A 14,903-nucleotide genomic window follows, 5' to 3' on the forward strand; every position below is an offset into this window, starting at 1 on the left:
TAAATGCGAAAGTAACTCTGTCTGTCTGTCTGTTACTCAATCACGCCTTACCTACTGAACCAATTTGCATGAAATTTGGTATAGAGATATTTTAATACCCGAGAAAGGACATAGGATAGGTTTTATCCCGGAAATCCCACGGGAACGGGAACTATGCGGGTTTTTCTTTGACTGTGCGGGCGGTGGAAAGTATTTAATATATTGTAGACTTTATATTACACTTTTTGGTAAGCCCATTTACGTAGCGTAAGCTATTATTAAGTATTCTGTCATCTGTGCTACTAGTATAGTTGTATATTATCTGTGCTTATACCTTATACTATAACTGCTTTTCCTTGATCACTAGGTTGTCTGGAAGAGATCGCTGCTTCAGCGATAAGACTGCCAGTTGTGCTCAACTGTGCCTTTTTTATATTTACTTAATTGTGTTTCTATTATTTTGGTACACAATATTTTTTTTTGTTTCTATTTATTTAATTAATTTATTAATTAACATGAGCAATACATGAATGATGCATAAACTTAAAATGATGCACAAAAGCATTTTGAATGTGGCCGTGACATGAAATCATATCAATAAAAAAAATATTTTGTAATAAAGAATATAATTAACATTAAAATAAAGATATTTAAAACAAATGCATTCATATCAACTTAACCTAATTATTTGATTGTTAAAATCTTTATTTATATCCATGTGTTCATCATTCATGAGATTTATTTGTTACTTGTATTCTAAAAAATAAGTGTTTTCTTTTCAACAACGTTCATAATAATTTAATCAAAAAAGTTCCGAAAGATAATAACTAAATGCATTATATTAGTAGGAATATCATAAAAAATAAACAATAAACAACATCAATAAGCTCATAATATGATCTAACCTAATATAAACTTTTTAAAACATTGCTATCTAATATTAATTTGTGCAGAAAACTTTAGTGGTAAATTGGTAATGTACCTATCATATTGTTTCATTGTTTAGAAAAGCGAATTTCTTTGTTTTGAAAAAATAATTAAAATGCCAAAAGATCTTTGTTGTTTCAAGATTCGGGTAATTTTCTTTTTGTGTTTTCCCGTTTTTATTAGCAGCAGTGTTCCGGCTTATTGTAATTACTTAGACATGCCTCGATTAAATTACTTATTCGTTCATTATGTTTCATACATATGGCTTATAAAAACACCATGAATTATTCAAAATGTTTAATTACTTCCAGGAAATAAAAATGATACCTGTAGGTTTCTTAAGTGTTTTGTTCAATTAAGATATACTTAATCATATAAGCACTCTATCGTGACTGTTAATACCCTGCATAGTGTACAATTATGAGATCGATGTATATTATGTCAATGAAGTATGACTTTAATACACTTCCTTTTATATGTGAAACGAAACGTTGGTTATTTTGATAAAATTGCAAATTCAAAAAGTGCGTTACATGACGGTGCATGTACCAAGTCAGATTTAAATATTATGTTTTCAGATCAGCCGGAAAGTTAAATCCATTCATTATATCCCTCCCTTCTAAACTATTAATTTATTTTATAGAATTATCTTCTTTTATATATCAAAGACGTGAACAGATATATTTTTTCTAGATAATAAATAATTCGTCGAAGTAAAATCTCAGTCATCCTACACACAAAATGTGTGTAGGATACATTTCCACTCATAGAATAATCTTTGAATATTTCACATAAAACATTGATAAATAAACAATTGAATATAGTTCGAAATACATTTCATTCTATTCAAGATACCAATCAATTTAGATATTATTGAATCACATCAAAATTTACTCTCCTAGTGTACTTACGTCCCATCCCAAAACTCTTGGAAAATGTAACTAAGATAAAATAATACAGATTACTACAAGTAAGACTGACAAGATAGAGTTAGATAAATTCAATATCACATTGAGCATTGACGTATATTTATGTATTCCTAACTGGCAACTTTGTGTGGGTGTCAATAAAACGCGGTTCTTTCCTGCATAATTTTTAACTCTTTTAGTTGTTACTCCTATCGGTTATACAGCCTGTAATGGATAGTCTTGGACAATAAATGGGCAATCCAATAATAAAGATCTGTTTTTTAGATAAGCGCGTTCAACCAAACCAATAAACTTTTCATGCACGTCTAGTTTCATGCGAGGTAGCAATAGTAGTTTCTATAGTTATTCCTACTTACTAGTTACTAGGTCCAAAAATTTATTGGGCTTATATGGGTATCATCGGGTCAATAACGACATTTCAATTTTATTTTGAAATAGTCAGTAAAGTATAGTTCAAATTAATATCTTTGCTTTTTTTGTAATTTCCTTACGAATGATTATTGCAAACAATAAACATACATTTTATGTACTTAGTGTTTGTGTTACCCATGTTATTGATTTTATGTGGGTGGTTGCATGTATTTAAAACAATATTGTGAATAATTACTTATTAATTAGTTGAAGTGTTCCAAGTAACAAGACGTATTCTAAATAAAAGCGAAACAAGAGTCACTAGTAGGTGTTTCTTTATATAAATTAATTAGCTTTCCACCCGCAGCTTCGCCCGCGCAGTCAAAGTAAAACCCCGCATTGTTCCCGTTCCCGTGGAATTTCCGGGATAAAACCTATCCTATTTCCCGGGGTAAAAAGTAGCCTATGTCCTTTCTCGAGTATCAAAATATCTTTATACCAAATTTCTTGCAAATTGGTTCAGTAGTTAAGGCGTGATTGAGTAACAGACAGACAGACAGAGTTACTTTCGCATTTATAATATTAGTATGGATGTATATTTTACAAAGTAGGTATCGACTCAAAGCCCATATTTATTTTACATATTGACATAATGTGTATGCCGATGACATCAATGTGTAGCAATTACTATCCACTTCAAAGCTCGTTACATTCTCTTTTGTTTAAAATGCACTCTATGCTCGTTATATTTAATCCCCCTTCAATATAAAACGACATTATTTGTATGATCGCTGTATGGAAAAATATTGTGTAAGTATATCTAAATAATAAAATATATAGTTATTGCGAATATTTTAAAAACTCTTAAAACTAAATGGGCCATAGTGTCGGTAGGTAATAAACAATAACATAGAGGTAGGAACTTAAAAAATTCAAATTTCGTGGTTTCGATGTAGAGAATATAATAATTTGGCTAAATAAGTACCTAACCATTTAACTCAATATTTGGCTCTGAGATTTATATTCTTAACTATTAGAGCCTAGGGACTAGAGTTTAGACGATCTGGGATTGTGAATCCCCTATTGTGGAACGAAGTACCTATGAATATAATATAAGAAATAGTTTGGAAAATCCAAAAGTGCACGCCTCATAATCTCATCCTTTACAATAAAATTGATTATTTATAAAGAGTACACTATAAATATAAAAAAGAAATAAAATAAAACAGTTGGAAAAGTAAAGAAAGCGCCTAGCACCTAGATGTGAAACTGCGCAGGTTTAAGGGACTGACTACCAACTTATTTTTTTAAACCTTGGCTTATAGTATAAAGAATCGAGTTTATAATGGTGAATTTTGAGTACACTATAAATATAAAACAAAAAATAAAATAAAGAATATAATATAATTATTATTATGTATATATAGATATAGGTACTAAAATTATGGAGAACAGTCGATATTTTTTTTTGTTTATTTAATAACAATTAAACCACATCGAATCAGACCCTGAAAAATGAAAGGGTTCTATTCCTGAGCATACTCAAGCGTAAGAGAAAAAAAAAGACTCGATTAGTAAAGTATTTCGGTCGCTATCGTGTTAACAAGAAAATCCTCCGCACATACAGACACACGGACGTCCAAGACAGAACTTTTTTAAACTGTTTTTTAACTAGTTTAAATAACAAAAATGACATCAAAAATATCATGAATGTTAAAAATAGTGTTTTTTCTTAATATGTGTGTGTATGTATTATCTTACAAGTGCAATGTATGATACATAAAGACATTTTAAGTTTGAAAAATCAGATGTTTTGCGCGAAGTGACAGTAGTACCCACCTCAACGCTTCGCTTATGAGGCGTGCAAAACCGGCATAGTTCCTGTTTCCGTATGATTTGCGGGATTAAACAGCTATCCTGTCCTATCACAGGTCTCAAGCTTACTCTTTACCAAACTTCATCTAAATCGACACATTGACAAACATCGGCAAATTGAACAGACAGAGTTACTTTCGCATTTATAATATTTTATTATTACATTAAAATCTATTACGTATTTTATTCACATTGATTGGGACAGGTGATAAAAGTAAATTGACGCGTGTCGAATACAGGTTTTTAAGACTTATTCAATATCGTATATTGACATGGTTAAATTTTATACTTGACCTAAAGTATAATAAATAAGAAACGTGGACGTATTTGCTTATTAAGTCTCATTACATAAAATGGTTTTGATAATAATTATTTCTTATTTTGCGTTTTTATTTATATCCAAATTGTATGCACTATATTAAAGTAAGTAACAATTTATCTAGCAGTAGGTAATTATTTTTTTTTGTACGGATGTTTTGTAAACGAATGAATAACAATTAACTTTTTGATACTCATTCACGATCACGGGGATTTTTTATAAAGTTTCATTATAATTAATGTTCATTAACATCTTGCAATGAATACAAATGCAGTATTTATTTCCCTAAAACCTTAAGTTATAAATAGATGAGGAAGTTATACATACATCGCTGTTTTTCTTGAATACTGTTAATTAAGTTGTCTTGTCAAAACTGCAATGTATGCTTAAACATGTTTTATCTTAAGAGTTTCTATCCATAGTAGTGTCAAGGTATTTCATTGAAAGTCACTCCTAATTGAATGGTAAAATGCTTTTTGAGAGGTTTACTTATATTAGCAATCAAACTGTATGTTTTGCATGCTTTGAAGTATTAATATTGGAATATTATTTATTTTGTACCAACCAAATATTTTAAAGATTTCACGTTGTGTAATTTTAAGTAAAACTCACACCTCGTTGCAAAATTTTACAATTTGTATTGTAATAAATTATTACATAGTGTCAGCATTAATCACAAAGAATTGATTGATTATATCTAAGAGGGCTTAGCTATAGTTGTGAAGCTATAGGATAATTTTTTATTAGTAAATCCTGTTCATGTATTGATAAAAAACATAATCAAAACAGGTCCAATCCCTCTTAAAACAATCAAGTTATCAAGTTGTCAAGGAAAAAGGTCTTATTTTAATACCGGTTACATTTTTAATTTTTTTGATATTTTCCTTAATAAAATAAATCAATAAGTATATACAAATATATAAATTTTAATTTGTAAGAGTTATTAATTTTTGCTGTATAAATTGAAACATTTTATTTTCTAGTGTTTGATTTCAAGCGAGAATTTTAGAAATTAACGATTTCTCTATTTCGTTAATAAGGTTGCATTAAAGCGATCAGCTATGAACTTTGTTTTTCGTAAATTTCTCATCAGACTTAAATAATCCTCCGTTTTTGAGTAAGTTAGGAAAGTCCATTGTTCTTGTTTAATATTTTAATTAACTTAAATATCATTAGGGAAACTGCGGAAGATGGTATTAATTTAATTATCATTTTAGAGAAGCTTAGCTTCTCTTAAATCATAATTAATTTATAATAAACATTTTCGATCCTAATTGTTATTTGTTATATTGATCATTACATTAAAAAACGTAAAAAATATAAAATTAAACAATAAACATCTCAACAATTTAATAGTGGGTAAATATGTCTTGCTCTGTCTATTCCCGTAAATGAAGAAATATTTAATACTTTTATTAATAAAACTTTTAAAAGTCTAGACTAGTAAAACACAACGGGATGAATAATAAAGAGATAAGTTTAACATCAGCAGTAAGTACTCCAAGAACTAACAACTAACGTCAACAAAGTTCTTAAATAGTTCACTCCTTTAAATAGTTATCTTAATCTAATATTATAAAAATGTGAAAGTAATTCTTTTTATCTGTCTCTTCTTCATGCCTCAACCACTGAATCGATTTGGATGATATTATTTTGGTACCTAAAGTGGTAGCTTGAGACCCTAGAGAAGGCATAGAATAAATAGGTTTTATTGCGGAAAATCCCCCGGTAACGGGCATGTAAAGATCTTTACTCCATAAAAAAACACCAAATTTAAATAAAAACAGGACAACTGATGCAATAGTTTTTCTTTGACTACGCGGGCGAAGCCGCGGGCGGAAAGCTAGTTTGCTATAAACGTGTAAGCATTGTGTATTCTGCAGTGTTGCAAGCGGTAAATAACACGACACCAATCAATAATTCCTTGAGGTCGACTGCTTTCTGTCGATATTGAATACAATATTAACTTTAAAGCGACCGTAAAAATGATTTTTTATCGAGACTTGAGAACAAGTCTTTGATTTTGTAGGTACTATTAGTAAACTATACCAATAACATTGCAATAAAATGTAACTAATTTGTCAGAACAGAGAAGAATGCATAGTCGAAGAAGAAAGAAGAAGAGTCGTAGAATTTTACCTACGTCGTATCATCCTTTTTTCTTTAGTAAGTTTAATAAAAATAATATTTTACTGCCGTGCACACATATTACACTAACTTCTACACACACGCACACATGACATGTGTGTTTTATATAATCCGTAATATAGAGTGAAGATCGAAAGTGTTTCACCCAAAAAAAAAGTATTCAGAAGCAATGAAGAATGAAATTACAACAAGGCAAACTATAATATCTCACTAATTTTCACCAACAATAACCTTAAAAGAACTTACTTTTTCTTCTTTTCCTGAATGGGTTCTTTTTCCGGCAATTTTACTACAGCACTATCCATTACCACAATATAGATCTCAAACATTTATTTTATATCACATCATAATACTAACTATATTAGGTATTGCACCAAAACTGTACCTAAAATCACCACTCACTTCATTCTATCTACTATATGCAGATATAATAATCTCATATTTAAATAAGTTATCTGTTTTATACAGGAAAATTAAAATATGTTGATTTAGGCCCTGTTCAGGCTTTAATGCGATAATATTATGACGATTGCTAGCTGTGTTTAACAAACGATTATTATTTTCATGTAATAAAACTATATGAAAATAGAATGTCATGTCCTTGTTTGTAAATGTAGGGATTTTGTTTATAAAATAGTTCACATATTAATATTACTTTGCTAAGTACTTTTTTGCAAGCGTAGTGGCGTAACTATTCAAGATTCTTCTCACTTTTTAAATTATGTTTTTGTTCTTTTCGGTAAAATATTCATCTTCGTCTCTAGTTATAAATGTAGTATAATTATATGAGTTACTTTACCCATATAGCTTATCAGCGATTATTAATTAATATATTCATATCAATGAAATATAAATATATTCATATGAATGAAACTTTTAAAGTATTTTTAAGTATTTAATCACGTACAACAAAACCTCCATAATAAATTACATCCATAATTTTTCTTGATAAATAGAAGATTTAGATACAAAGCGATCATTAAAAAGTTGAAGTATCATTTTCATGAATCTTGTATACAAACTTTCAAACCTTTTTATTGAGAACTAGGTTTTCGCCCGCGGCTTCGCCTGCGCAGTCATAGAAAAACCGCATAGTTCCTGTTCCCGTGGGATTTCCGGGATTGCGTTATTTTCTCGGGATAAAAAGTAGCCTATGTCCTTTCTCCGATATCAAAATATCTCCATACCAAATTTCATGAAAATTGGTTCAGTAGTTTAGGCGTGATTGAGTAACAGACAGACAGACAGAGTTACTTTCGCATTTATAATATTAGTATGGATTATTTATAACAACAATATCCACAGCTATTACAACATAATATTTAGGCTTTATTTAGGTATATTTAATTTTGTAAATTTATATACAAGAGCTTAAAATAACATATCCCGACTAGATATTTACAATCATTTTAATATACTGCCAAAAGAACCATGGCTGCTTACGAATTTAGCCGTGAGAAATGAACTATTGTACTATACAAATTATAAATTATCCCATTGAAAGTATGAATACAGTATAAACAGCTCACAAAGACGTTTATAGTTTATTGTCGACTAACTTTTCGCCAGCGGCTTCGCCCGCGTAGTCAAAGAAAAACCCGCATAGTTCCCGTTCCCGTGGGATTTCCGGGATAAACCCTATCCTTCCAGGTCCAAATCCATGCAGTATTTTTTGAGATTAGCCTGGATATACATACAAACAAACAGACAAAAATTCTAAAAACTGTATTTTTGGCTTCGGTTTCTATTGTAGATCACTAGGCCCAAGGCTCAAGTATTCTTATAAATAAATATTCAATGTACAGTTTTGACTTTCCTACAATTATATTATATACTAATTATTGTTTAGATTGTATAATACTCAGGGTTTGGTTCAAGCATCAAGGTCATAACGCAATTTGTAAATGGTATTGCACAAGTACAGTTATCGTTAATGGCTAATTTAACTGTGAAATTTTATTGGTACTTACTATTTTATAATGGGTTTAACGTTAGAATTTGCAATAAGTGTATACTCTATTTGCATTTAATTTCAGTATTAATTATTAGAGAATCGAGACAAGACCAAAACTTGCTATATCACTACATAGTATAAAACAAAGTTGCTTTCTCTGTCCCCGTGTCGTTATGTCCTATGTATGCTTAAATCTTTAAAACAACGCAAGTGATTTTGATTCGTTCGTTTTTTTTAAATAGATAGAGTGATTCAAGATGAACGTTTAATTATTTTATATTAAAATTTATTAGGTTTTAGACAAAGTGGGCAAAGCCGCGGGCGAAAAGCTTGTTAGTTAGTTTTATCGGTTTATATTTTACAAATTTCAAATTAGGTACGTAATAAATCGCGTTTTAAATCATTTCTTAATTTCAAATTGGAAGCACAGGAATTATATTAAAAACTAGACTTATATAGAAAACTACTTATATTAGAAAACTAGACACGCGGGTGAAACCGCGGGGCTCAGCTCCTGTTGGTCTTAGCGTGATGATATATAGCCTATAGCCTTCCTCGATAAATGAACTTTCTAACAACGAAAGAATTTTTCAAATCGGACCAGTAGTTCCCGAGATTAGCGCGTTCAAACACACAAACAAACAAACTCTTCAGCTTTGAGATATAGATATCTCTTTTATAGATATAGAGGTATTACTGATGAATTTCCTACCAACTCTACCTCCTTGGTAACATAATTGTAATCATAAATTTGGAGTTATTTAATACAACTAAAATAAGTAAATTTTGAGGTCTTACTAGGAATTGCCTTTTCATCTCGTCACGTGCGTAATAATTGTGAGTACACAGATATTATAAATCTATACAAGTTTATAGATATTATACGCTGAAACACGATTTCAAACTGTTAACGCCTCCATCCATTGTTTTATTTGCTACTCATTATAGCATACACGTGCGTTTTATGATTATTTAACAGACGACATTCTTCTATAATACTTTTAACGACGTCGAACCCGTGAAATTGGCTTTAAAATACATTTATGTATAGAATTCGCAGAATAAATTGTTCAATTTCGTGTAGTATATTCGAACCTAGCGTTTTCAGTGCTGTCTGTGCGAGTAAATGAGTTATTTTCTACGTTCACAATAGTTCGATTTATTATTACGACACAACAACGTTTAAAAAATAAGACATCCATAACATTCCTCCAAAAACACCGGATGCCAAGCATTTAGTTGACAATCATGTGCATTTAGAAGAAAACCTCAACTATTGCGTATAAATATTATTGTTTATCCGTACTAAGCCCCATTGACCCAATTAACACCTCTAAGTACTACTCGATAGTAATTTAATTGTTTTTATAGCACTTGTACTGTATTCAATTTAGCAATTCCATTAACCGTGTAAACTATAAACACGAATATGTATTGAAAATATTTCTCATTTATTTATATCCTGTTTCCATTGTGTGGACTTCCGAAAACTGATATTTCTATTGATAGCTTCGATAACCATTTTTCGTAGTATAAGTTTTAAAAAAATGTTGTGTGGTTTTATGAAACCACGGTAAAAGTGAAACTTTTTTTCACACTATAGACATTTAACTAAAAATTATCGTATTTGTGCGATAATTATCGTACGTATCGTGCGTCACGCGACATGCGCTACACAGACCAAAAAGTTTGAGACGATGTAATAAAAGTTTCACTTTAAAAATTTAAAAGCTTTCAATGGTAACCAAAACCAAATGAAATTCAGATTTTATTCTCAAGGTGCCCACCTTGAAATAAAATCTGAATTTGCTCGCCTCGGCTCAGACCAAAAAATTCAGTAAGATTTTCAACATTTTGAAAGTAATTATCCACTCTAACCATAAATACAAATCTAACCTTAAATCGTCAGAATTTGTTAAGCTTTTTGTGAGCTACTGGTAACTTTCTTGATAACAACGGCTAAACATGTTGTACCTACTTTATGTAAAAATGTATCGTCTAAAAATACCATGTTTAATGTAAATAAATAATTATGAATTATGAATAAAAAAATACAAAATTTCGTGTAAAAATTAGTCAACGGAAATTAGAACCAAATAAAAAAATTAAAAGATAGGTATGTAAAATAATGAATTCGAATTCACCTATGCAAGTTTTATCACTAACTAGCTGTTCCCCGCGGTTTCACCCGCATTGCTCTTAGCGTGATGATATATTATAGCCTTCCTCGATAAATGGGCTATCTAACACCGAAATAATTTTTCAAATCGGACCAGTAGTTCCCGAGATTAGTGCGTTCAAACAAACAAACTCTTCAGCTTTATAATATTAGTATAGGTGAATACAGTCGGTAATAAAATGTGTCATGTAGATTGTAGATGTAGCGCATTTTCCTCGTACTTTTCTTTACCATAAAGGTCAAATTCCCGACGGTTAGACTTCCGAACTTCGTCATTAGAATTTCAATGAGACACGATATAAAATAAATTAAAATAAGTATCTATTGTGTTTTATTGTTCCCTCTTAAGTTTAAAATAAGGAAACTATTATGAAATATTAATGCGCAAACTATAAACGTTAAACCATTCTTATTCTAATCATTATTCTAATACGTAAATATTTCTCTTCGAGAAAATTGCAAGTTGCCGAGAAGTGAATGGTGTTATAAATTCCTTTGTGCGATGTTTTCTAACGATTTTTCCGATCCAATATTTTCTTTTTATTCCTATCAATGCAGGTGAATAAACCTACCTATATCATGTTGAATTTACGTGTAAAGTTTATTTATTTGTAGAGCATTTTCATTTTTATGATTTTTTTTTCTGTTTAATTAATAATATTTTCCCTATATACGAGTATATTTCGTTTTATAAGGATCCAGCTATGATACGAGAACCATTTAGTTATAACAATTACATTAAATTTATCTAATTTAAAAATTATAATATGTATTAAATAAATTCCTTCAGTAGAACATACAAATTTAATATACTAACTAAACAATTTCATATGAACACTACTCGACTCTGTTAATTATTTCTGTCCAAAGTTCGAAACAGTCTAGTCTGTACAACTTCGAGTTCCGTTTAATTTCGTTCAGTCTATACAAACCACACAAACATATTTAACAACATAGTTAAATATTAAAGGTGCTTTTACATAGAACAGAGATGTAAAGTCGTGACCAAACATTTAATCAGCATAACAGCTTCGCTGTAGGTAACTTTATGTTTTTATTAAAATGTTAATTATTGCTTTAACACGACGTTTATGTTCATTTATTAGCAGTTACTTATGTGAGATTATTATAGTTATTTTCATGGAATAATCATTAATTATGTAATTCTAATAATAATATACTATAACGTAGGTAATATAAGTGCCAGCGCGCACGAGCAACTTTGTCTCCGCAACTATTTTGTCTCTCCCATCAATTGTATGGGGAGTTGCGTCGCTACGTGCGTGCACTTTCATACTAGCCCATGGGTGGGAGAGACAAAATAGTTGCGGAGACAAAGTTGCTCGTGCGCGCTGGCTCTAATAAATGCCAAAGTGTCTGTTGTCTTTCTTTCACGTCGCAACTGAGTGATTGACTTTTTCTGGAGATAGTTAAGAAGCTAGAGAAACACATAATATTATGTTAATTTTTATCGCTATAGCCTATAGAACTATCTATAATATGACACATAAATAAATTGAAATTCTACTGTAATAATTTTGTATGAATAACCGAGAAGTTTTGGGTTTTAGACTAATAAATAAGCCTTAGTGTGACAGGCGTAGAAGGCGCTACTAGAACGAATGAATAATTGATTTGTCAAAAAGATGTGATTTGTGAACATATTATGTGACCCCAGGAAGATAAAATAGATAAATAGATCTAATTCTTACGCTTTTTACACGCTTTTATTAACTTCACCTGTATATTTGTATATAACCTGACTTGTTTGTATATATGTATTATAACCGACGACTCGATTTTGTCCCATTTTCTATCAGATCTAATTCAAACTTTATACACTTGTCAAGGATCCGTAAAAACACCATTATTTCATGAGTTTTAGCGTGTTCCATTTTAGATTTTTTTAAACTATTTATTAATTATTTTATTGAATGCACAGATACAAAATACGTTTCATACATTCTTTAATAAATTTCGATGTTTTAAACTTTCATGCGAGAGTTACAGGTCACGGGCACGAAGTCAGTCCGAGACCAATGTCTTTATAATCGAAATGTATTTCTTAATCTAGGTATAACACAAACAAAGCTCCTATAAAAGATTGTGCTCCTGAACATAAAGACAAGATATTAAGTATTTTATTTTTCAAGCAAACACACATTCGGAATAATAATATTACTATAGAAAGGATGGTCGAAAGTATTATGTAAAACTCAGTTTTATACAACTAGCTCGGATGATATCTGCCCTATCGTACATAGGTATCTACAGGGTGTCCAACCGTTGGTATACTAAGCTGGAGGAGGTTATAGATTTGCATACGCTGAGTACGTAAAAAAAACTTAAAAAATTCCAGACGCATTTTTTTTTCAAATAGATGAATTCTTAGAACTCTTTGTGTACACCCCTAACAAGCAACCCGCCTAACTTTTCCACCAGCACGTGAGCTATCTTTTAAAATTATGTTTTCATAAACGAAATGCTCACATTAGCGAAGCGGTATAATATATTTTGTAGACCGTATTAGAGAAGAAAACATTGAAAACTACAAATCCCTTCGGGCTTAGGTATAGTATACCGATAGTGGGACATCCTGTATAACCTAAATTCGCAAAACGCATAAAGTGGGTAATATAATTCAGTACATTATTATGATTAAATAAGTATTTTTACCTATTACAACACTATGCTAGATCTTAGAAAATAATATATCTTCTACTTTATTCCTTTGATATAATATAACAATGAGTAAAAGGCTTTTCATTTTTTTCCTCAACAAAACAAGTTTCAGGTGATTAACCGCAATGTTTTTCTTTAGATAAACCCGCAATTTTCCCTTTAAAGCGAAATTAGGTAGCACCACAGGTAGTACTTTTACTTTAATAGGTATGTTTGTTAACTATCATACTGTAAACAATGAGGTATGTTTCCTAACTGACATAATATCTACTATAAACAATCGCAGAAAGTTTTCAAGAAACGAATAAATATATATAATTTTTTTTTTTGTACAAAATTATAATATTATCTCTTATTATCTATCGAAACGGATGAATGCAATATGACATAATAATTGTTCAATTATGTTATGTAAAGGTAATCTTATATATGAAATTTCCGTGGCACAATGTTAGTTACCAATTACCATACTCCTCCAAAACGGCTGGACCGATTCTCATGAAATTTTCCGTGCATATCGTAAGTCTGAGAATCGGTCAATATTTATTTTAATTATTCATACCCCTATTAGTGATTAGAGTAAGGCAGAACAACATTTGCCGGGACAGCTAGTATAATAATATCTATATTATAAGTACGCAAAAAAAAAACGTAAAAAATAAATCACATTATGCTCTTTTAAACAAAATATTATTTAGCAAACATTCGCGTACACACTTATAATTCAAAACATACTAATTTTATAGCACTTTATCAAAGAGTTCAACCCATGTAAATATGCATGCAAAGAATGTTATTAAACGTAGATAGGCATTATTTAAATACTATTGTTTTAAAGTATTACTTACATAATTACAATATTTATTACGAGAGCAAAAATGTTTTCAACACTCAAATAACGTCTGCTATAATAATGATCGAGACCTACAGAAATATTATACAATAGCCTTTATAATCTATACTAATATTATAAAGAGGAAAGGTTTGTAATTATGTATGTATGTATGTATGTATGTATGGTTTTCACGCATAAACTACTGGACCGATTTTGATGAAATTTGGCACAGACAATCTTTAGACCCTGAGAAAGAACATAGGCTACCTTTTATTGCGAAATATGTACCACGGGCGAAGCCGGGGTGGACCGCTAGTATCTGATAAATTCCTTGAAGTAGTTTATCAAATAATTCATAACGTGAAAAACATAAATTTTAAGAAAATATATAATCATTAAAATAAATATAATTTCACGTCGCACCTGGTTAAATAAGTCTATTTATGAGATAAGAAAAGCCATTTAAAAGTATTTTTTATTTTAAATAATAGTTATTCTTTCCTTTTCTATAAAAATTAGTTCTTGGTGTACTGTAAACTAATATCATAGAGACACCAATGAAAAAATATATCTGTGTTTATATTGATCTAATTAATATTATGTTAACTTAGTATACATATAATTAAGTATGGCATTTATTTAATATAACATAAACATCAACTTATAAAACCTATTATCAAATGAACTATACTTTTCAAACACAACTTCTCACACAAAAATATGAT

At 30.0% G+C, this 14,903-nt stretch overlaps 1 protein-coding gene across 1 annotated transcript in view; it reads right to left on the bottom strand.

Annotated features, from left to right (window-relative positions):
* LOC123695497 (putative inorganic phosphate cotransporter) overlaps positions 1 to 14,903 on the bottom strand; it is a 28,332-nt gene that overhangs the window by 13,279 nt on the left and 150 nt on the right. The window lies entirely within an intron of this gene.

This window comes from Colias croceus, chromosome 11 (genome assembly GCF_905220415.1).
Source record: "Colias croceus chromosome 11, ilColCroc2.1".
NCBI lineage: Eukaryota > Metazoa > Arthropoda > Insecta > Lepidoptera > Pieridae > Colias > Colias croceus.